A 25369-nucleotide genomic window follows, 5' to 3' on the forward strand; every position below is an offset into this window, starting at 1 on the left:
TTCTCAACCAAGTTCTTCTCAATGACAACCTTCTTCTCAACCAATTTCTTTTTCTCAATGACAACCTTCTTCTCAACCAATCTCTTCTTCTGACCAAATTAGGTCGTTCGATACTCACAACTATAGAACCAATAAGGAGAAAAAAATGGCATCGGAATTTCAAAGTAAGGAAGATTCGTCTCGAACGTGTTACTGACATGTATTTCATGTTCGATGAGAAATATGATTTTAGTTTTAAATCCATATTTACTTCTTGGGGTTGGCTTGAATTCCTTGGTGTAGAACCAAAATATTTCCCCAACCTAGTTAGACTCTACTACAATTATGCTTCCTTCGAGAGTGAGCCTAATAAGAATAATATAATAGGAATTAATACGCATGTCATGGGGAAGTATATAAATATATATCTCTGGATTCTATTGCTGCGGGTATAGGTGTCGAGCATAAAGGGGATTCAGATGAAAATGATTTAGATACTATAATACAACGTGTTGAGAGAAATAACCCAATTCACCTAGATGTAGAGTCGAGAATGTTTCACAAAATGCTTATTTGGTTTATTCGGCCTTATGGGGAAAATGTTTCACTGATTTGAGACTACGATTATTGGTGGTTAGCAAAGTAGAGATCCAAAACGGCTCCAAACATTGCTAAACTAAATATTTAAGACAATTGTTTATATAGTCACAAAAGGGAGCATCAATTTCAATACCATATGGACGTGTCATCACTTATCTATTGAAGAAGCATGAAGTTGATTTTTCACTTGACTCCCCTGTTCGATTAACCCACAAGATTGACATGTGATTAATGACTAGAGCGAGATACGATTTTGTTGAAAATGTCGGTTGGAAGCTTTTCAAGGATGTCGTTGGATTAGAACAAGAGAAGGAGCAAATAGACCCCATTGGCCATGAAGACGACCAACCGATGGGAGACACAATGATGGAAGACGCTCCAGGTGGAGAGTATGCCACAATTAAGATAGTGATGGAATACATGGTCAATTTTTGGGAGCATATTGATTCTCTTGTGAGCGAAATGTGAGCCGATATTGCATCATTGCGCGATGAAGTCTCCATCTTGCGTAACGAATTATGTCAACGACATCAAACGAGTTAGGTAATTAATTATTTATGTTTCTAAACATTTATACATTGTAAAATGTATTTGATTTTCTTTTAACAGCGATGGACAACCAAGCGCTAAATGAAGATGACGACATTATGGATGATTATGATGAAGATGAAGATTCAAACAAGTATATCGTGTCTACAACACTGTCGATAAGAAAACTTGTAATATTTGATGTCAATGGTTTCCTTGCCTACATCTCAAGAAATCCAAAAGGTTTTAATTTTGTTCATTTGTATCTATTATTTTAACATATAAGCGTACAACTTTAATCTCATTTTCTTCATGTCGTAGATGTTATCCTGAGACAAAGAGTATATGAATTTCTACATTTTTGTTTAGAAATTTTTTTGTTGTCATTTGGTCTTCCAAGATGAGGTTAGCGCTATTAGGAAATTGAATTACTATAGACAAAATTGTTAATATACAATTAGATGTTAATATTCAAAACATCGACCGTGTACTTCAGAAACTACCTTTGTTGTCTGACCAGTTTTTATTCATTTGGGTAAGATAAACGTCATAAAACTTTGCTGAACTTTATTTGTTTATGATTCCTACATATTTATGTTCGACTGTCTGTAAACAGGATCAAGGAAAGTGCAAAAAAGATAGTGTTACCTACTGTAAAGATTTCCATGATGTTTGGAATGTGTAGCCTCATTTTAACGCCTAAAATGCGTTGTTGGTTGATGATTCTGTGAGAAAAATGATTTATAGTCCGGTAAGTTACATTTATGTCATATGTTTTTCCAGTTAAATAGATGTTCATACATTTGTTGATTAATAATTTACGTTTTTATATAGCAATACAATTATATATATCCACATCCCTTTGACGCTTCCTATTCGGAGGACAATGCTTTAGGTATGACACAAATTTATTCATGCTTATACGGATTTAGTTTTTTTTTAGTAAAATTGCACCTGATTAGTTTGATAATTGAAATTATTTATATATGTCCTTAGAAAAAGACAATAACATACGAGAGTATTTGGAAAATTTGTGGAATGCGCCTAATGTTCCAGACTTCGTTAGAAATAACCCATTGTTGTCAGATTAATTTCGTTGTGGGTAGATTATTTGAACATTGTTATGTATAAAATTGTTGTGTATGTATGTTTGGTTTACTTATATTGCGTGTATATTTTCAATAGATTCACATAATACACATAATGCATTATTTTCAATTTAAATATACTAAAACATATAACACATTAATTGTGTATTTTAATATTTCATAGTATAACATGTGACTTACACAGTAAATATTCCATTCGGATGGGGTTGTGCAAAGATAACAATCTATCTTGTCTTTATTCCCATGTGAGTACTTTATTCCCATGTGACAACCCCATCAACTCACAACTCAACTTTGAACTGAAGCAATCTTGTGTTTTACCGACTTGATGGTTCATAACGCATGTTACTTGAATAGTATCAATCAATTATGCAATTTCCATGTTCAAATTACACTGCATTTCATGTTCATTTCATTTTTAATTGGAGTTTAAATTTCAATTTCAATTTGAGTTTGAATTTCAATATAAATTTCGGCTCCACTATAAATATGAGTCGAAGCCTTTGTTCCATCCAAACAACAATTTACTCAATGGATGCATCGGGAGGTAACAACACATTCCATTTTTAAGGTAACAACAACCTTTTTCAATACTTATTAACTTAGACAATTTTCATGTTATCATTGGTTATTCCTAATTTCCATTGTTTTTTCCCAACTTGAAACGCGAGGGAAATCACGACCATCATAATTTTGAGTAACAAGCAGGAAGATTGGATATTCAAAGAATGCCTTTCAGATATTATCCATTTCAGTCAGCTTATTGAGATAGATAAACCCTAAATCAAAACGTCAGAGAAAAGCATACTTGATGTTGAAGCAGCTGCAGATTTAAAATCACAACGGTGATGCATTTGGTTCTTAAACAGTTAAAGCGTCGGGAACGATTCAGACGTATGATCTGGATGGTATACGAGAAATGAAACAAAGGGCAACTAAAAATCCCGATAATTGAGGGCTATAACTTGTAATAATAATAAAATATTGAAGGGTATATGTATAAAGTATCGATACTTAGCTAAATTAACAATGTAAACGGTAAAATTCTACCTGTGCAATTATAATAAGCGTACATGACAAGCGTCTCAACTTGCCATTTACGACTATTTTCATTATATCGGAGGGCTTTTATCCGTTGACATTGTTAATTTACCTATTACTTTAAAGTAATAGGTTTTGAAATTCCAAGTACTGGTACTTATGATTTACGTATGTATCTTCCAGTATTTAACATTATTATTAAAAGATCTAGAGTTTAATTCTCGAGAACTTTTTAATGCATTTTGTTGCCTTTCCCGTGTAGCACCCAAATAATAAGTTCGAAATGCTTCCGATGCTTTAAATGTTTGAAAACCAAATGGATCGCCTTCGAGATTTTAAATATGCAGTTGCTTCTACATCAACTATGTTTCTCTCAGACGGTTTCGGTTTACGGCTCTCCTATCTTCATGAGCTGGATGAAATGGATAATATCCGGAATACATTCTTTGCATATCCAATATTCCTGCTTGTTACTTAAAATTATGATGGTCGGGATTTCCCTCACGTTTCATTTAGGTTGATTGGTCTGAATATATAACGACTTTTGATCTTGAATCATTGTTGGTTGATTGGTCGGGCTTTTATATCCATATTTGCGTCTTTATATACCGATACATTTGAGGATTGTTGAAATATCAATACTAATTATTAATGTATTTTATATCTGCATGCAAATGTATCAATACATATTATTAAAGTATCGTTTTCTATAATCTGCACAACAAAGTTTCCATTCTTATAATTTCTAAATCGTTTAAAATTTGAGAAAACGGTAAAAATTTTAAACAATCGATTAAATATAACAGATTGAAAATAGACACAACCGGTTTCTATAATTTCCCCTATAAAGTATCAGTACCTAAGAAACATGCATCGATACATGACAATATAACAGGTTGAAAATTGACAAAACCGATTTCTATATACATAACTTAACAGGTAAAAAATTGACAAAATCAGTTTCCATAACTAAACTTATAAAGTATCGAGTCTTATAACTTCGAAACTGATTACTTTAAATTAATAGGTAAATATATAATGTAAGCTGTAAAAATATACCAATTTAATGGTAAAATACGTTTATATAAAGTATCACTACTTTTTGTATATGTATCGATATATTTTGTCCAATATGCTTCCCAAACAAGATGCACGTAGGAAGTATCGATACCAATGACACATATATCGATATATGACAATATAATATGTTAAAAATTGATAAAACCAGTTTCAATATAACAAAAAATGGTAAATTGCTACCAGTTTTGAAAAAAATGAAATGTGTCGAAAGTATCGATATCGTACATAAAAGTGTCGATACTTCTATAAGAGTAATGGTATCGGTTTTAAAATAACATAACAGGTTGATCTTTTTGACAAAACCGGTTTTCATAATTGCGCCTATAAAGTATCGATACACGTATAAAAAATATCGATTCTTAAAACTTCGAAACCGATTACTTTAAAGTAATTGGTAAATAAATCATGTAAGCTTTAAAAATATATCGGTTTAATGGTAAAATACGTTTACATAAAGTATCGATACATTTTGTATATGTATAAATACTTTTTGTCCAGTATAATTCCCAAACTAGATGAACCTAGGAAGTATCGATACCTATGAAACATGTATCGATACAAGACAATATAACCGATTAAAAGTTGATAAAATTGGTTTCAATATGACAAATTCAGTAATTAACCTACTTTGTTATCGTCGAATTTTCAAAGCCACATCAGCTTAAAAAGGCGCTACCTATTACGTTATATAAGTGCTACCTAATATGTTATTATGCTTGATAATGTTTCCAGTAATTAACTGGTTATGTTATCGTCGGATTTCCAAAGCTTCGTCAGCTTTAACAAGGCACTATCTATTACGTTATATAAACGCTACTTAATATATTATTGTACTTGATAATGTTTCTAATAATTAACCGGTTATGTTATAATCTATATATTTTTTACGGATTTTACATTAGACGATAACATAACCGATTATTATCGTTTTTATTACCAACACAAATAATATTTTTGATATAAATTTTAACCGATTATTTATTTAATCAATCACGCTATTTTAACCGTTTTTTAATTGTCTCACAGCAAAACTTCCATGCCCTTTGTGAGAGGACATCCGTTTACTTTTCTTTTTGTTTTCCTTTATTCACTTCCAGCTGGAGGTCATTTATGTTTATTTTTTTCCTGGTTTACAGATAGTGTGGGGTTGGGTCCCACGTTTGTAGACTTTCTCTTTTGTTTTTCTAATAAAGTGTCGGGTTTTCATGTTAAAAAAATTATGAAATTATACTACTATAAACAATTACCCTTAATATTACAAGATAATTGGATTATTCAAAAGAAGGATAGAACATGAAGTGCATTGATATACTAAAAAGTTGGCTTGTGGAACAAAAAATGAGCAGGAAAGAGGAGAATGAAGATTTATTGGAAAACATTATGGACCCAAATTTGGGGTTGGGTGGTCAACCTCCTCAACTAAAACTACCAAATATATATAAAATAAAATATTTGAGGTTTTCTATTTTATAATTTTTGTGGCCATGAACTTTGTATTGACTTCATTTCTTATTGAATAATGACTACATGAATAAATAAAGCTGCTAACATCAGAAACATAGTGCATTGGTGGGGTTTGAAGGAGAATCCAAGGTCAACTTTTCTCATCAATTTTATATAAAAAAGTTGGTAAGTTTAAATATTTAAAATTTAAATTGAATTTCAATTTAATTAGTATAGTTACTATTATACTTTTATTTTATGAATTTGAAAATATTCATTATCATGTAATAATATATTAGATTTTTTTAATTTAAATATATTTAAACAGAAAAATTATTTTTCTTAATTTTTAAATTCAAATATTTAATAAATTTTTACTCCTCAAAATTTAATCTTAATTTAGTCTCTCACCGAAAATCTTTTTTTTTAAGTTGAAGTTGTATGGATATGGTGATGGCAATTTTCACTTTTTAACTTCTCTTTTTTTTTTTTTGAAAAAAAAGGTTATTAAGAGTGAAGCTTTTCTTTTAGCCTAAGGTAGGCCTTACCTTGAAAAAGTCAATTTGTCCATCCTTCCAGTTTATTAGATGCTGAAGCAAAAACTATTATAAAGCTCTTCTTTTCTTTTCTTTTTTATTTGGTGGCCAAATCTTAACCAATGCCTATGCCTGAAGGCATCAAAAGAAATTAATTAATAAATTGATCATGGGTTAAGATACAATTATATATATCGTAAAACTAAAATGTTTTGCATCTTTTCAAGCTAATTGGATGAGAAAAAAATCAAAGATTGAAAGTAACAATAAAAAATAAGAAAATATTCACTAAAAAAAATAAGAAGTTAATATCAACCTTTAACTTTCCACATCCAACGATCCTAAAATGATAAAAAATTTTTATCTTATACTATGCGTTTATGGGTCATAACCCACGTATATTTAATAAATAGATAACCTTAAACTAAAAATTTATTTATAAACGTAGCATGATAATTTTAACTCTATAATTATATAATTTAAAATTAGGATTGTTGACATCTTATGATTAGAATAAGGGTATGTTTGTTTGACTGTAATTGATTTTTTGGAAATTGAATTCTAGAAAATAAATTACATTTTCTGAAAAATATTTTACGATGTTTGGAAGATATTGTTTAAACATTTATTCTACTAGTTGATGAGTTTTTTTAAAAATTATTTATTATAAATATTAGACTAATGGGAAGTCTTAGTCCAAATTTATTTTGGGTTAGACTTGAGTTCTCATTCTCTTGCCGTGTGACCTCACCATCATTAAAGAAATTCAACCTTTAAACAATAATTGGTGTAATTATCTCCTACCCTCTTACTTTGATCTCAATTCAAAAATACTATTTCTATCTCTATTTGGGTTTAACTCATGCCCAACCCAAAACAAACTTGGACTAAGACTTTTTCGAAAGACTTCCCAAAAGACTAATGGGTTTGTCTAAAACTCTCTCGGCCAGCTTAAACTATTAAGCCATAAATTAGAGTATTATAATATGATGTAACAATGATATCATCAGAGGAGTCTTAATGAAAGTATCATAAAGTGATGATGACTTAGTGAGTACTAAGAGGTTATTATTTGTAATTAAGTCAAGTTGTAATATCTTATTTATATATTGACTTTTCAAACAAACAACTCCGCTTTTGTAAAATAACATATTTTTGTACCTTGATAGTTGTTTTAAAAGTTGAATATGTGGTTTCAAATGAAAATAATTAATCACTTCAGTAATTTTGTGTGACACTCAAAGTTTTAAGATTAGAGTGCTATATTGTTTAACCAAGTTCAAAATTGAGACCTAAAGAGTGTCTAAAATAATAATTAAGTTAACTAATTATATCTTTAGCATTTTGGACTAAGATGTTCCCTTTATAGTATAGGAACTAAAATAAATTTTTAGATATATTACAAGGACTAAAATGTTATTTTCTATAATAGATGGACTAAAATGAACTTTTAACTATAATAATAAAAGGACTTGTAATGCAGTCTAACCGAGGAATGTTATAAAATTAGATGACCCTATTCCCATATGTAATGGGGTAAGGGGGAGGTAAGGTAGTAGGCTGCCCCTAACGCTAGGTTGAGAGCAGCTTTCATGGAAGACCTCCTGCAGTCAGAATTATAAATTGCCCACCGTGAGACTCGATCCCACGACCACAAGGTTAAGAGTCTTGCGCTTTACCAACTGAGTTGGACGGGCAATTCATAACCGAGGAATGTTATAGTGATTTTTAAAATTTCATTGAAGGATTAATTTTCTTGATTAGGACAACTGGACACAACAAACATACTATAGAAAATGTGACTTTCTTTTCCTATGCCACCAATTTCCAATAATCTTCACTTCTGACATATCACCCCAAATATTTTTATTTATTTTCTTTAGCAACTAACAATTATAATAAGTCCAATTGTTCATTCATCAATTATCTTTCAATCAAAGTAGATAGCCCTATCTCCCAACCACAAAATAAATAAATCTTTATTTAGTAGTTTTTTCCTCAATTTAATTTATTGACAAGTAATATTATTCAAGATTTCATGGAGTAATTGTGTAATTAACTTATAGCTCAAATCTTAAAGTATCCTTATCTATTATTTTAAGTTTATAACAACAAATTGTAGGAGAAAGAGCGAATCTTATTGATGAATTTATTAATTTAAATTAAATTCATATTCATTTTAACTATTACAAACTAAAAGATATTTTTAATTTGAATATTAGTATAATAAGTATTTAAGTTACCTTTGGGGTGATTTTTGGGTGTTTCTCGAGCTTACATAAGACAATTATGGGTTTGAGTATCGATACTGAGGAGAGGAGTATCAATACTTGCCCTCTAGTATCGATACCAATATCAATACCAGTATTATTACCAGTATCAATATTGTCCAACACTAAAAGATTTAAAACATTGCTTGTCGCATTTGAATGTCTATAGATTACTATAAAATGTACAACTAAGCTTGGAAAAATGGTCCTAATTTATGAAATGTCTTAAATACCCCAAGGTGGCATAAATTACCAAAATACCCTTTATGATATATAACTTCAAAAGTACCATTGAAGGTGCATGTAGAAAAAACGATCGCAAATGAATAATCATTGTGAAGGATATGTTTGCAAGTGAAGTGGTGTATTATATGAATAATGTGATAGAGAAACGGTGTATCATGTGAATATTAATAAAGAGATGACGCACAAGTCGTCCCTCTAATTCAAGGGATTATTGAGGGAAAACATGATGAGAGCGACTAGAGTATCACTACCAAGGAATGAACCAGCATCAGATATCGAGCTAGCAAATAATTAAACAAGTGAACAACAAAAACAATAATCGTTGTAAAATCGTTAAACACATAGAGATCTCCTTAGACAAAAAATTGCTAAAACACCCTTCAGTGTTAAATGGCCAGAATAAAGCAGCTTTATGGACTAACAGATACAACATACTAATAAACCCTTATATAATGTTCCAGATAAGAGAACGAGTGAGATAGCAACTAGTGAAGGAATGACCTTACTTTAGTATACCAAGTTATCCTATTGTGTGGCGAGGCTACCTCAATTGCCCTAGTGGGACATTGTCAATGATGTGTAGTTAAACTACCTCAGTTTCCCTCGTGGGGAATTGTCAGTGTTTTGTGGCCTTGGGCCCTCATTTATGCATGTATAGTTGTGTTAGCATAGTGCAATAGATACCCTTAGAGATTGGCTTGACGGTTCTGTGAGATCGAGCCAATACTTCATTTGAGTGAGAATTATACTAATGTTCTGTGATTGCCATATTCCTTTCAATAGTCTGCCCGATTGCTATATGAGACCAGGAGATTATTCAATAGCTTAGTGGGAATTTTTTTGATGCTATATGATTACCGAATTCCCTTAGCTAACTAGTATCTGATGGCTATATGAGACTAGATACTAGAAGTGTGTCATGTGTTACATTTAGAGAATGCACAACAGTTATGGTCATTGTGGTTAGAAACCTAATAGAATTGTACTCATGGCGAGACCCTTAGTAGAGAACTAAGGATAACATGAGACTCTTACTGCTTAGTACTCATGACGAGGCCCTTAGTTTGAACCTTAAGTAGATAGTACATGACTATAATCATGCATGTACGTACTTCTTAGTACCACGTCTTTAGCATGCTTGTGTTTAGGAGACTCAATACTGCTCTAGATTAGCGATTATACTGCTGGCCTTTGTATGCTCAACGTTCGGATGTTTTTCGTTAGCAAGTTCTTAGATTGAGCTATTCATTGAGTATTGTCACAGCAAGACTTCCAACATCTCTTGTTGAGTATTGTACTATAGCTTTAGTGAGCATGTATATTCATAGGACCCTTATTATATACATTCATATTTATAACTCTGAGTTTGTATTATTTTAGTTTTAAACTATAGGTCATGGAGCTTAAGCTTATAAAAGTGTTTTATTATTGTCATGTATGTCTATTTTGGTATCATATAATATGTTTTGAAATGAAAATGAAAAGGTTTTGATAATCAGGGGTTGTCTCACTAACCCAACATGGCACTTTAAGCCCAATTGGGTTTAGAGTGTTATAAGCCCATGAAATTTAAAGGCTTTATGTGAAGGAAAACCCTACCTTGTTGACTAGAGATACCAATATCTAGGTTCAAAGGGACAACCTAATTGCATAAACCGTGTAGGGTCATGGTGGGGGTTTCTTATCCCAAGTTCATTCATATAATGTAAACAATAATCAAAGTGGTATAGGCTGAGCAAAACTTTTAATGACCATTGTGGCTTCGGTTAGCCGAGTAACATAAGTCACCTATGTGAGAGTGAAATGAGGTTGCTTTAAGAATACTATCGAGCATAGTTCTTTCAAACTTTTGCAGAACCAGGCGATGTCCATGGCTTTAAGGATATACCCAAGATAACTAAAATTCTTGTCAAAGAGGTAGTTGTGTTAAGTATGTCATCGTTTACACAAATGATAAAACAGTTGAAGGACATTACGTCTATTGTTTAGCCATTAAAGTATATATACTATCAAAAAAGAAAGTTCAAAGGAGGACACCTACCTATCCTATGCAAATATCGATCGTTGAGTCTATCACCATATCGTGTCAAAATGTTTTTGATAAAATCATCAATTTTATTCATGTGGGGGATTGTTGGAAAAAGAGTGAATTTCATTTATGGAATTAATATTTAAATTAAATTCATATTTCTTTTGACTATTACAAATTAAAAGATATTTTTAATATGAATATTAGTAGGATAATTATTATTTTGAATATGTCAAATTAAAAGGTATTCATTATCTATTTAACTTTGAATATTAAAAGATAATTTGTCTATGATCAATCGGCTCAGAACAAATGCACTTTACACTTAATCAATGCATATATCTAGAAACTTCTATATTCGAACCACCAGTATCTTTGAAACAATTTTAAAATACATTACATATACTAATTGATTGGAATTGACTCAAATCATTAGAGCTACAACTTACAGAATTCACACAATGTGAGTATGATTTATGACATTCATATTCACTCAACCCTCTACAAGCGCAATACAATAATTTGTAACATCTTCACCGATCACATGCCAAAACCTCTGATAGAATAAAGCCTATAACTTATCCTCTCTTAAAATCTTGTAATACCCCAAATTTTAACAAGTGATCAAAATGTAAACTTTGAATGTTTTGTGGCCAAAGTAAGAATTGGCAAAACTTCAGGGACCAAAGTGGTAAGTATACCAAAAAGAAATTTTATTCCATAACTTAATAGTACATCCTAGAAGATGAAATTTACATTGAATTCCGATCTTGATCTGTTTTGAGCAGAATCTGCTGCCCGAATTTCTGACCTATCATTAGTTTATAAAATCACCATTAATTATACAAAAAATGATTAGAAGATGATTTTTATACCGTTGGATTCGAATAATAGTCTAGTTTTGTTTAAAATAAATGGATACTGATTTGTAAGTGTATACAAGAAGATGTGAATTTTTAACTGATGATAGGTCAGAAATTCGGGCAACAGATTCTGCTCAAAACAGATTTTGTAAGATGGATTAATAAAATCACCATAAATTGTACAAGTTGAGCTAGAAGAAGTGTCTTATATGGTTAGATTCGTATTCGAGTCTAGTTTCCTGTGGTACAAATGGAATGATTTTTAAGTGTCTATATTAATACAGTATAATATTTCTATGAGGATAGTGCTAATTGCCAGAATATGAAATTGTTCAATAGTTGATGTATTATGTTGAAATTGAACGTTAGAGTGTTAAATTTGATAGAGAGTTGATTTGGATCAAATTGGAAAATTTTGAAATTATAAGGACCTATTCAAAATTTATGGAAAATTTTGAAATTATAAGGACCTATTCAAATTTTAGGGAAAATTTAGAGATTGAAGTGCAATTATTCAATAGATGATGTGCTATGTTGGAATTTACTATTGGAATGTGAAGTTGGGCCATTTTGGAAAGTTGGTAAAGGTTGATGACCAAATTGTAAATATGGAAAATATAGGTACTTAAGTGAAAATTTTGTAAATATTGAGGTATTATGTTTGAATTAGATGCTAGAAATTATGGTTGTGATAATTGAAACTTGAATTGAAGCCAATTGGTAAGTTTGTTAAAGTTTGGGACCAAAATGTAAATTGCATAAATTGTGAGTTGAAAGTTATTGAATAAGTATAAGTATTAAAGCACTTGAAGTGTAAATAATAAAATGATGATTTTGATATTAAAAATATTAATTTGGGACTAATTTAGAAATATGTATAAGTTAAGGGGTTAAATTGTAAAAGTGGAGAATTGTGGGTTAAAAGAGAACTTCAATATAGGTTATGTATTAAGGATAAGTAAATTCTAGTGATAAATAATTATTATAGGGACTTGAAAGGTTAAATTTGAAAACTTAAGTAAATGTTTGTTAAGAGGAAGAAAATCAGTATCAGATAAGTATTATTGTATTTTTAGAATTTTTATACGGATATGATCATATTATGTTAATTAAAGTACTAATATATGTTTGAAATAGTATATGAATTTAATAGTTTTTATAAATATTTTATATAAAAAGGATATAAAATTTAAATAAAAACCCATTGTTTAAGACTTTAGAGTTAGTGGTACATGAGGTGGAGTGATTATTGATTACTGATTACTGATACTGCACTATATGTGCATTATGGGTCTCGCGATGTTTTGACGTGAGGTACCATATCTGATTACTGGTACAATAATGTTGTGTTCTACAATACCTGTACGTTCACTGATACTAACTTTATGTGTGTTCTGGAACTTTATGTGCGATATGTTACTGGCAGTTTATATTGCATATTGGACACTAAATATTTCATACTGTTACTGGTAGTTTATACTGCATACTGGGCACTGAATATGCCATATTGTTACTGGCAGTTTATATTGCATACTGGACAATGAACGTGCCATAATGTTATTGGTAGTTCATACTACATATTGGGCACTAAACGTGTCGTATCGTTACTGGCAGTTATGCTGTATACATGGCACTAATGTGCCATACAGTTACAGGCAGTTATACTGCATACCGCACTGAACACTCATGACTGAATCAGATACCATATACTCTCATAATTATACATTGTGTTATGAAAGTAAAATAAATAGTAAAGCAAAAGTAATAAAACAATAAAAATTACAGTATAATAAAAGATACAATACAGTAATAGATATAGTACAGTAAAAGATACAATACAATACATTCAATGAAATGAAATAGTATAATACAATATATGAAACAACACAATAAAAGAATAAATACAATGAAAGAGACAGTACAGTAAGGGAAACAATACAGTAAAAGAAAAGGTAGAGGAAAAAGAAACTGTACAGGTCTGATTATTATGTTTTACAGTAAAGCTTTATATGCAAAGTTTGATTTATATTGAATGAATATAGACGAAAAACTAAAACTGGTTGAGTTGAAATATGAAAGGTATGTATATGCACAACATGGAATTATAGTAATAGTTATTGTGGTGGGTGGTCGTGTGGCGGTAAACAACAACCAAAAGAATCTATTTTAAATAAATCTGATCACAAACATTATAGTTGTTTTACAGATGGTGTGATAAGGATACTACAAAAATTATGTTAAAATATGAAGTAGTATGGTTTGAGAAAATGTATAAAGAAAGATGAGAACATGTTAAGTTGTTAAATGGTTATGCTTTACATTTTCATTTATGATATGAAACAATATTAAATTACTTAGTTATTGCCTAAAATCGAATGTGAATTAGAATTTATAATATTTCATTATGATTTTATGTAATTAAATAACTTGATTATAAAAGTTAAATTTGGAATTTTTAAGTTAAATTTGGAATTTTAAAAGAAACAAAAATTTTCCGACCTCAAGTAGGAAACATTACAATGAAATAGTGTGACATCCTTAACTTGTATTTGGGGTACAAATGTGGGTTAATGGTGTTACAAGCCTTTAAACGACTTAAAGACTTAACTGCCCTATGACTTCTTTTGTAAAAGGTCGAGTGAGAGACCTATTAATATCCTCCGTAATGCAAATATCGATCCCCTCTAAAAGTGCTCTCATCGACTAGAGAAAAATTTGAAGTTAAAAGAGTTTGAAAATAACACCAAGCTATATTCTCCATACAGACTTCATCATCAATGCCCTGACCTACCTTAGAATTTAAATATCTGATTTTATTCTGTTGCTTTCTACTATATGAAAACATGTGAAAAAAGTCGTATTTCGTTCTTAAACCAGTTTGCCTTTACCCGTTGTTCTCAGTAAAGTTCCTCCTTATTTGCTTCGAGATTGAGTTGCAACTTCGTATCAATAATGTCGCCCAAAACCTCACTGGAAGGGGTAAGCTCAACTAGATTTGACAATTTGCGCTTTAAATCTTTGTGACAAATTTTCTTAAACCACATGTCCAACCCACAACTTATAAAATTTAATTTCTCTAAGATTGTACCTGATGATTCATTCCAGAGATTCTCTACTTCCACTCTATACGAGTCTTTCAACAACCAGGACGCCTCAAATCGAAAGTGCAACGTCTAAAATATGTGTCCATGAAAGTTGTGTTTAACAATATTGGATAATGATATGAGAAACTATGCGTGAGATAATCTATCTAACAAAGAATCTTTAACGAGACCCATGTCTAATCATTTTCGTATGTTGTTATCACCCCTTCTCCCTTGCTCCCAAGTATACCAGGCGTTCGTGTATCCTATGTCATGCAAACCATAATCCTCTACCACTTTAGTGAGCTGCTTCATTTGCCTATTATTGCGAATAAGACCACCCTCCTTGTAACATCCCAAAAACTAAGTTATTGACTAAATTGTAAGATTTTGAAACTTCGGGTCTAATTTCAGAAATTAGAAAAGTTTAGGGACTTAGATTGGAATATTTTGGTATTGTATTAAATAGCAAATATGGAAAGAATGAAGGGTATTATGCTCTTTTCATTTCAAAGGATATTTTATCTCCTTTATTTAAGAGATAAGCACGTGGAATTTGGGAGAACTATCTAGAACCCATTTCCTTCTGTCTTCTTATTCTTCATGTGTACTCCACTTCAAAGGTAAGATTCTGAATTTTGTTGGTTTTTTCAACTTTTGGGGTTGTGTTGAAGGCGTGGGTATACAAGCTTAAGGAAAGCTTGTATAGGATCAATACAACTAGGGGAGAGAATTAAAAAGGAATTTGTAAAAAGGGGGTAAAAGTGAATTGTTGATATGATGTAGTTTTTGGAGTTTCGTTAGTAAATTTGACTTGTCATAAATAAGAATAAGAAGTCTAAAGCATTAGAAATGAGTTTAGAACATGTTGAAAGTTTAGTAAAATTCTTAATTTCAAGAGTTATGGTGAAATATTGAAGATGATGATGTGTTATAGTGATAAAAGATGGTTTCAGTATATATAGTTGAGTTTAATGGCATGAAGGGGGTTCTATAAGTAGAGTTTAGGTGAAGTATTGGTAATTTTTGGGTTAAAGAAGTATAATTTGGGTTAGCAGTATCGCTACTTGTTGAGTAAGTACCGATACTACAAGGCAATAATAGGTGATAATTATGCATGGGTATCGATACTGTATGAACAATATCGATACCATAAGGCAAAAGTTGGTAAAATCTTCATGGGATATCGATACTGAAGTGATATTATTGGTACCTTGGGTATCAATACCAGTATGAAAGTATCGGTACCATTCTTGCAATGAAATTACATAATCAAGAATAAGTATTGATACCGTAAGATGGTATCGATACTACAAGTATAGAGGTACCGATACTGTAGTTGTAGTACCGATACTACTTAAGTTGGAATTTATAAATTAGTGTTTTTTTTAGTTATATTGGTAAGAATCTTTTAGAATAATTTGAATTTCGATATTTATTGGATAGTATATTCGTGTATATATCAATCGAAAGCAAAGTCCAGACAAGTCGATAGAGTAAGAATATACGAGTCTTTCAACAACCAGGACGCCTCAAATCGAAAGTGGAACGTCTAAAATATGTGTCCATGAAAGTTGTGTTTAACAATATTGGATAATGATATGAGAAACTATGCGTGAGATGTTGCAAAAAATACTGAGGGAATCTATCTAACAAAGAATCTTTAACGAGACCCATGTCTAATCATTTTCGTATGTTGTTATCACCCCTTCTCCCTTGCTCCCAAGTATACCAGGCGTTCGTGTATCCTATGTCATGCATGTTGGATATATGAACTGCAAAACTACACCGTTAGCACTGACTGAAAATATAAACAGTAATTAAGAAGAACAGATTCGTAAACCGTGTCGTGGTAAGAACCACTGCCTTAGAAACGAATTCGCCTCGATGTGTGTAATCGCTGCAGTAGGCGGACCGTCCCCCGAGGTTAACACGGTCGCTCCGAATTCCGTACACCCGAAACCGGAGTGGACTGCTGGTGGTATTGCACTTCTGATCGGAAAGCACTCAGAGAGAACTCACAGAGAGAACTTTAGAAAACACTTTGGTAAGTGAATTGTGAATGTTTTGGAGTGAGTTGAGAAGCTGAATATAGCTCTCTATTTATAGGCTAGAAATAGGGTTAAAGTCGTCCATAAAATTTCAGGATTAAACCTCTTATTTGTAACAGCTGAAACGACTAGATGAACCTGACTCAGAAATAGTCCAGGTTCATTGTATCATTATTCAGCTGTTATAACTCCCGAAATTATATCATGTAACCCCTGGAATTAAATCAAATAACTCCTGTAACTCCTGATATTAACAGCTTGTCTCCTCTGTACAAAGCTGTAAATCAGTCCAGGTACATCTTAACGTTTCTGATTTAATTTAGGAATAAACTGTTTAATTTCTGATAAAAAATAATTCAGCTGTTATTATTTGAAATTCAAACAGTCCTCAGCAGCCTATAAATATCAGTTGATATCTTTCACATTTTCCATTTGTTTCTTTCAAAGAGAAATTCCTCAAGAATTTTCTCTAAAAAGATAGTATCCGCGCGGACGTGTCGAAGACACGTATTACCACGACCACGACCACGACCACGACCACGACCTCGACCTCGACCTCGACCTCGACCACGACCACGACCACGAGCCGAGCCGAGCCGAGCCGTGCCGTGCCGTGCCGAGCCGAGACGAGACGGACGGACGGCGGCGGCGGTGCGCGAGAGCCCCCCTTGTTCTCTATCACTCAACAAGGAAGTGGAATGTCAAGCCTTAAATACCATTCCCAATAGTGTTTCCAACACTATGTGGGATTGAGCATTACCAACATTCCCCCACTAATGCGAAAGAAATCTTCTGAAACTCGAAAACAAGCTTTCCAGAAGAGTAATAGCGAGATTAGTTGCTTAAGCACTAGTGAACATATCTGGAACTAGTACATAGTGATGATGAGCAATCCTTCTCTTAGATAAGTGAAACTAGTCTGGAACTTTCTAAGATCAGGGTAAACTCATAACACAACTAACCCCTTCATCCACCTGAGTCCTCGATGTGTAAGATATATATACAAAAGTATATTTGGCCATCTTACCTCAGGATTCTAGTAAGTGTGCTAGAAAAATAGCCCAACATTTTTCATAGAAGGCGGCTAACCCTTCTCACTTACATAGGTTATTTCATCAAGTTTATCTCAACATAAACCACCCTTTAAAAAGGAATATGAAATAATTAAGAGCTTTTATAATAGCTCAACCTCACAAAGGGTATGGTGACTTTTTTCAAGTTCATTATAAATGAACCACCCAAACTCTGGGCTAAGAAGTCATTAAGAATAAATATTCAACCTCATTTATCGGTAAATTCAATAAGTCCTTCTCACTAGAACCATCCAAATACTTGGATTTGAATTTATTAAGAGTTTAACAAACTCAACCTTTCTGTCGGTAAGTTCATCATTTCCTACCCACTCACTCTGGGTTATGAACTTATTAAGAATAGATATTCAGCCAAAATCGGTAAATTCATCAAGTCTTTCTCACTAAGACCACCCAAAGCCTGGGCTATGAATTTATTAAGAGCAATTAAGCTCATCCTGGGCATGCACATTATTCATAGGGATAGGCAGTAGGAATGTGCACTATGAGTCTTTCCATGGTTTCGTTTGACCACATGGAACTTAGATAACTAAGTTGGGTATCCACCATGAATTCCTCAACCAATGGGCTTTAGACCCATCCCCCTCGACGAATCTAGGACCAGCTTCCGACTTAACCCTTTGGTAAGTGGATCTGCTAGGTTCCTTTCCGACTTCACATACTCTAAAGAGAGCACTCCATTCTTTATCAAGTGTCTAACTGATTCATGTCTTATGCGAATGTGTCTTTTCTTACCATTGTAAGCTTGGTTCTTAGCCACATATCGTAGCTTGTGAATCACACAACAATGAAACTGGAGGAGTCGGTCTTCCCCAACGGAATATCTGCTAACAAGCTTCTGAGCCACTCGGCTTCTTGCCCAGCTAGGTCAAGAGCTATAAACTCTGACTCCATGGTAGAACGAGCAATACAAGTCTGCTTTGATGATTCCACGAGATCGCTGCTCCACCCAAAGTAAAAACATACCCGCTCGTAGAGCTTACCTCATCATTATCAGAAACCCAGTTGGCATCACAATATCCTTCCAATACCGCAGGAAAGCCAACAAACTCAAGTTTCCAATTCACAGTACCCTTAAGATACTTCAGTAAGCGTTTAAGCGCAATCCAGTGCTCACCACTCGGATTATGAGTATATCTACTTAGTCTACTCACAGCATAAGCAATATCAGGCGAGTATAGTTCATTAAGAACATTAAACTTCCGATTAATTTAGCATATTCAGTTTGGGAAACACTACTTCCTTTATTCTTAACTAGATGTATGCTAGGGTCATAAGGAGTTTGAACAGGGACGACATCAAAACTGTCAAATTTCTTTAGCACTTTCTCTATATAATGTGCTTGACATAAAGAAAATCCCTTCTCAGTTTTGGTAATTTTGACTCCTAAGATTACATCTAATTCTCCCAAATCTGTCATCTCAAACTTAGTGGACAAGAAATTTTTAACTTTGTTAATGGACTCAATGTTAGAACTGAAAATCAACATGTCGTCAACATAAAGACTTATGATAACACATTCAGTTTCAAACATCTTCGAATACACACAAGCATCCGAACCATTCACACAAAACCAAAACTAAGAATAGTTTTATGAAATTCTCATACCACTGTTTAGGAGCCTGCTTAAGTCCATAGAGTGACTTTTGAGTCTACAAACTTTGCCTTCCATACCAGGTGCCTCAAAACCTAGTGGCTGCTCCATGTAAATCTCCTCATCTAGATCCCCATTCAAGAAAGCAGTCTTAACATCCATTTGATGTACCTGCAACTTATGAATAGAGGCTAGTGCAAATAATGCACGAATCGTTGAGATTTTTGTAACGGGAGTATGTATCAAAGTAGTCTAAACCAAACCTTTGAGTGAACCCTTTGACGACTAACCTTGCCTTGTATCGCTGAATCGAACCATCTGGCCTTAGTTTCTTCCGGAAGACCCATTTGTTGGAGATTGGTTTGAATCCCTTAGGCAAGTCAACTAATTCCCAAGTATGATTAGACATTATCGATTCTAGTTCATCATTAACAGCGCTTTTCCAAAAACTAGCATCGATAGATCTTATAGCTTCTTCAAAAGTTTTAGGATCCTCATCTAATAGAAAAATTTGAGCTATAGGATCTGAAATGAAGTCTAAATCATTTATCTCAGAAATAAAGGAAGTAATAAAATCTGGTCCAAAAGAGGTTTCAACTCTTTGCCTTTTACTTCTTCTAGGCTCAAAATCATTTTGTTCAGAAGACCTAGCAGGTTTACTAGAAGAAGTTGATGGAATATATTCTATTTGTGTTTCAATATTTATTCTCGGTTCCTTTAAAGGAAAAGTATTTTCAAAGAAAACAGCATCTCTTGATTCACAAATAGAATAATCTTGTAAAAGCATGAATCTGTATGCAGCACTATTCGTAGCATACCCTATAAACACTGCATCAACGGTTTTAGGTCCGATGGTGAACTTCTTAAAGTCTGGCAAGCCCACTTTAGCCAGACACCCCCACACTTTCAGGTATTGTAAATTAGGAGCGTATCCTTTCCACAATTCATATGGGGTAGAATCTAATTTCTTATGAGGAACTCGGTTCAAGATATGAGTTGCCGATAGAATGGCCTCCCCCACATGTTATCAGATAACCCAGAACTTATTAGTAAAGAATTCATCATCTCTTTTAAAGTTCTATTTTTCCTTTCGGCTATACCATTCTGTTGAGGAAAATAGGGGGCTGATGTTTCATGAATTATGCCATTCTTTTCACAAATATCTTTTAAGAAATTAGATCCATATTCACCACCTCTATCAGATCTAACTCGTTTGATTCTCCTATCTAACTGATTTTCAACTTCTGCCTTATAAATAAGAAAGAAGTTTTCAGCTTCATCTTTAGTTCTTAGGAGATAAACTTTTGTATATCTTGAATAATCATCTACAAAAGTTATGTAGTAGTGTTTTCCTCCTTTACTTTCAGTGTTTCTAAAATCTGCTAGATCAGTATGAATGAGTTCTAACAGTTCAGTCTTTCTATTAGAAACAGTCTTAAAGTGAGGTTTAGTATGCTTAGCTTCTACACAAATCTCACATTTGTTAAAGCTAGTTGTGTCTAGTTTAGGCAGAACATTCATATTCATTAATTTCTTTAAAGCATGAATATTCACGTGTCCTAATCTAGCATGCCACATATCAATGGATTCAACAATATAAGCAGAAGTGGTAGCTTTATTTTCATTAAATTGAGTTTCTATGACAAATAAACCATTGCTTAAAAACCCTTTCCCCACATAATCACCATTTCGGGAAAGTACAAGTTTATCTGCCTCAAAAACTAACTTAATGCCTGCCTTATTCAGAAGCCCACCACTTATCAAATTTCTACGCAAGGCAGGTACAAACAGAACATTATTTAAAGCCAGAGTTTTACCAGAAGTCAGCTTGAGTAAAACCTTGCCTTTGCCTAGCACTTCAGAGCTGCTAGAGTTCCCCATGTACACACGTTCACCAGTGTTTCCATCCTCGAACTCAGTGAAAAACTCCTTCCTTGCGCAGAAATGCTTCGAAGCGCCAGTGTCAACTACCCATTCTGAACTGTTCTCCACCAGATTAACTTCTGAGACCACCGCAGCAATGATCTCATCATCTTCTTCTACGTGCATCTGTGGCTTGTTGTCATTCTGGCGGTCTGAGCGGTGTTGGCATTGGTAAGCCTTGTGGCCAGGTAAACCGCAGACATAACACTTGAACGTCTTTCCTTCCGGTTTGGCCTTTCCTGACTTCTTGAAGTTGGTAGCCTTCTGTGGTTTCGTCTTTTTGTCTTGATTCCCACGTTTCATGATCTTCTTAAATTTGGACTCAACCAAGTTAGCTCTAAAAGATAAATTACTCATAGAATTAGTAAGCTTATCTTTTAAACGGTTGGCTTCTTCAATCTTCATATGGCCCACAAGTTCTTCAAGCGAAATGTCTCTCTTCTTATGCTTAAGAGAGTTACGGTAATCGGACCAGGACTTGGGCAGTTTCTCAATGAGTACATTGGCTTGCAGCACCTCACACATTTGCATCCCTTCAGCGATGATGTCAGCGACTAAGTTCATAGTCATGGACTTGATCCATTATTGGCTTGTCGTCTGTCATCTGGAATTTGAGCCATTCGCCGACAACGTACTTCTTGATCCCCGCATCATCCGCACCATACTTCTTGTCGAGAGTGTCCCATATTGCCTTGGCACTCTTTTCTCTAAGGAACATATCAAATAGTTTATTTGACATGTGGCTGAGCAGATGTCCTCGTACCGTCTTGTTATCCTTCTCGAATTTCTCGTAAGTAGCGAGAGCGGCGGCGGCAGTTGCTAAGGCATCATCATTGAGGACCGCATCAGCATCATTACCAACAGCTGGGGTTGGCGGCATGGTAGGTGGTGGCTTGAGCAACACGTAATCAAGATCAAGTTGCTCGAAGAATATAAGAATTCTTTGGGACCACCTTCTATAGTTCTTTCCATCAAGTGCATCGAGCTTGGAAAGATCGGGAATGAGTTTGCTCAAAGGTGTCGACATGATTGCAGTTTATGGGAATTCGTTTCTAAATTGTTGGATATATGAACTGCAAAACTACACCGTTAGCACTGACTGAAAATATAAACAGTAATTAAGAAGAACAGATTCGTAAACCGTGTCGTGGTAAGAACCACTGCCTTAGAAACGAATTCGCCTCGATGTGTGTAATCGCTGCAGTAGGCGGACCGTCCCCCGAGGTTAACACGGTCGCTCCGAATTCCGTACACCCGAAACCGGAGTGGACTGCTGGTGGTATTGCACTTCTGATCGGAAAGCACTCAGAGAGAACTCACAGAGAGAACTTTAGAAAACACTTTGGTAAGTGAATTGTGAATGTTTTGGAGTGAGTTGAGAAGCTGAATATAGCTCTCTATTTATAGGCTAGAAATAGGGTTAAAGTCGTCCATAAAATTTCAGGATTAAACCTCTTATTTGTAACAGCTGAAACGACTAGATGAACCTGACTCAGAAATAGTCCAGGTTCATTGTATCATTATTCAGCTGTTATAACTCCCGAAATTATATCATGTAACCCCTGGAATTAAATCAAATAACTCCTGTAACTCCTGATATTAACAGCTTGTCTCCTCTGTACAAAGCTGTAAATCAGTCCAGGTACATCTTAACGTTTCTGATTTAATTTAGGAATAAACTGTTTAATTTCTGATAAAAAATAATTCAGCTGTTATTATTTGAAATTCAAACAGTCCTCAGCAGCCTATAAATATCAGTTGATATCTTTCACATTTTCCATTTGTTTCTTTCAAAGAGAAATTCCTCAAGAATTTTCTCTAAAAAGATAGTATCCGCGCGGACGTGTCGAAGACACGTATTACCACGACCACGACCACGACCACGACCTCGACCTCGACCTCGACCACGACCACGACCACGAGCCGAGCCGAGCCGAGCCGTGCCGTGCCGTGCCGAGCTGAGACGAGACGGACGGACGGCGGCGGCGGTGCGCGAGAGCCCCCCTTGTTCTCTATCACTCAACAAGGAAGTGGAATGTCAAGCCTTAAATACCATTCCCAATAGTGTTTCCAACACTATGTGGGATTGAGCATTACCAACAATGCAAACCATAATCCTCTACCACTTTAGTGAGCTGATTCATTTGCCTATTATTGCGAATAAGACCACCCTCCTTGTAACATCCCAAAAACTAAGTTATTGACTAAATTGTAAGATTTTGAAACTTCGGGTCTAATTTCAGAAATTAGAAAAGTTCAGGGACTTAGATTGGAATATTTTGGTATTGTATTAAATAGCAAATATGGAAAGAATGAAGGGTATTATGTTCTTTTCATTTTAAAGGATATTTTATCTCATTTATTTAAGAGATAAGCACGTGGGATTTGGGAGAGCTATCTAGAACCCATTTCCTTCTGTCTTCTTATTCTTCATGTGTACTCCACTTCAAAGGTAAGATTCTGAATTTTGTTGGGTTTTTCAACTTTTGGGGTTGTGTTGAAGGCGTGGGTGTTATTCAAGCTTAAGGAAAGCTTGTATAGGATCAATACAATTAGGGGAGAGAATTAAAAAGGAATTTGTAAAAAGGGGGTAAAAGTGAATTGTTGATATGATGTAGTTTTTGGAGTTTCGTTAGTAAATTTGACTTGTCATAAATAGGAATAAGAAGTCTAAAGCATTAGAAATGAGTTTAGAACATGTTGAAAGTTTAGTAAAATTCTTAATTTCAAGAGTTATGGTGAAATATTGAAGATGATGATGTGTTATAGTGATAAAAGATGGTTTAAGTATATATAGTTGAGTTTAATGGCATGAAGGGGGTTCTATAAGTAGAGTTTAGGTGAAGTATTGGTAATTTTTGGGTTAAAGAAGTATAATTTGGGTTAGCAGTATCGATACTTGTTGAGTAAGTACCGATACTACAAGGCAATAATAGGTGATAATTATGCATGGGTATCGATACTGTATGAACAATATCGATACCATAAGGCAAAAGTTGGTAAAATCTTCATGGGATATCGATACTGAAGTGATATTATTGGTACCATGGGTATCGATACCAGTATGAAAGTATTGGTACCATTCTTGCAATGAAATTACATAATCAAGAATAGGTATTGATACCATAAGATGGTATCGATACTACAAGTATAGAGGTACCGATATTGTAGTTGTAGTACCGATACTACTTAAGTTGGAATTTATAAATTAGTGTTTTGTTTAGTTATATTGGTAAGAATCTTTTAGAATAATTTGAATTTCGATATTTATTGGATAGTATATTCGTGTATATATCAATCGAAAGCAAAGTCCAGACAAGTCGATAGAGTAAGAATTACCGAGAGAGAGAAAAGAAATTAGTATTGACTAGTGAGATCAAGGTGAGTACATGATATTATGCATAAGTTATTTTATGAAATTAAGACTTACGATGAGTCTAATTCCTATATTAGATTACATGAGTACATGAATACAAGTATGTTATTGCTATGATACTTATGTCTACATAAGTATATGCATAGGTCTAGATATTAAGTGCATTTTTTATAAATGATTTATGTAAATGCATGTATGTGTGATAAACTATGTAAACTAATATAATTTACTTATGTAATTAAAGGGAGAAATGAGATAATCTATGTGACTATGAGCTATGTGATAATAAGTTATGTGATTACATGATCATAAGATATAAGCCATGTGATAAGAGAGATGTGATTACATGAAAATATGATATAAACGATGTGAAAGTAATCAATCTATGTAATTATATGTCTATGTGATACAAGTTATGTGACAAATATAAATGATAATGCCCATGTTATGTGATATGAGAGCTAGGGGTATAGTTGGCATGCCAAGAGTCGACGGTTCTATATGATCGTTCAGGACATATATGTGAT

Source organism: Hibiscus syriacus, unplaced genomic scaffold (assembly GCF_006381635.1).
Source record: "Hibiscus syriacus cultivar Baekdansim isolate YM2019G1 unplaced genomic scaffold, ASM638163v2 tig00112231_pilon, whole genome shotgun sequence".
NCBI lineage: Eukaryota > Viridiplantae > Streptophyta > Magnoliopsida > Malvales > Malvaceae > Hibiscus > Hibiscus syriacus.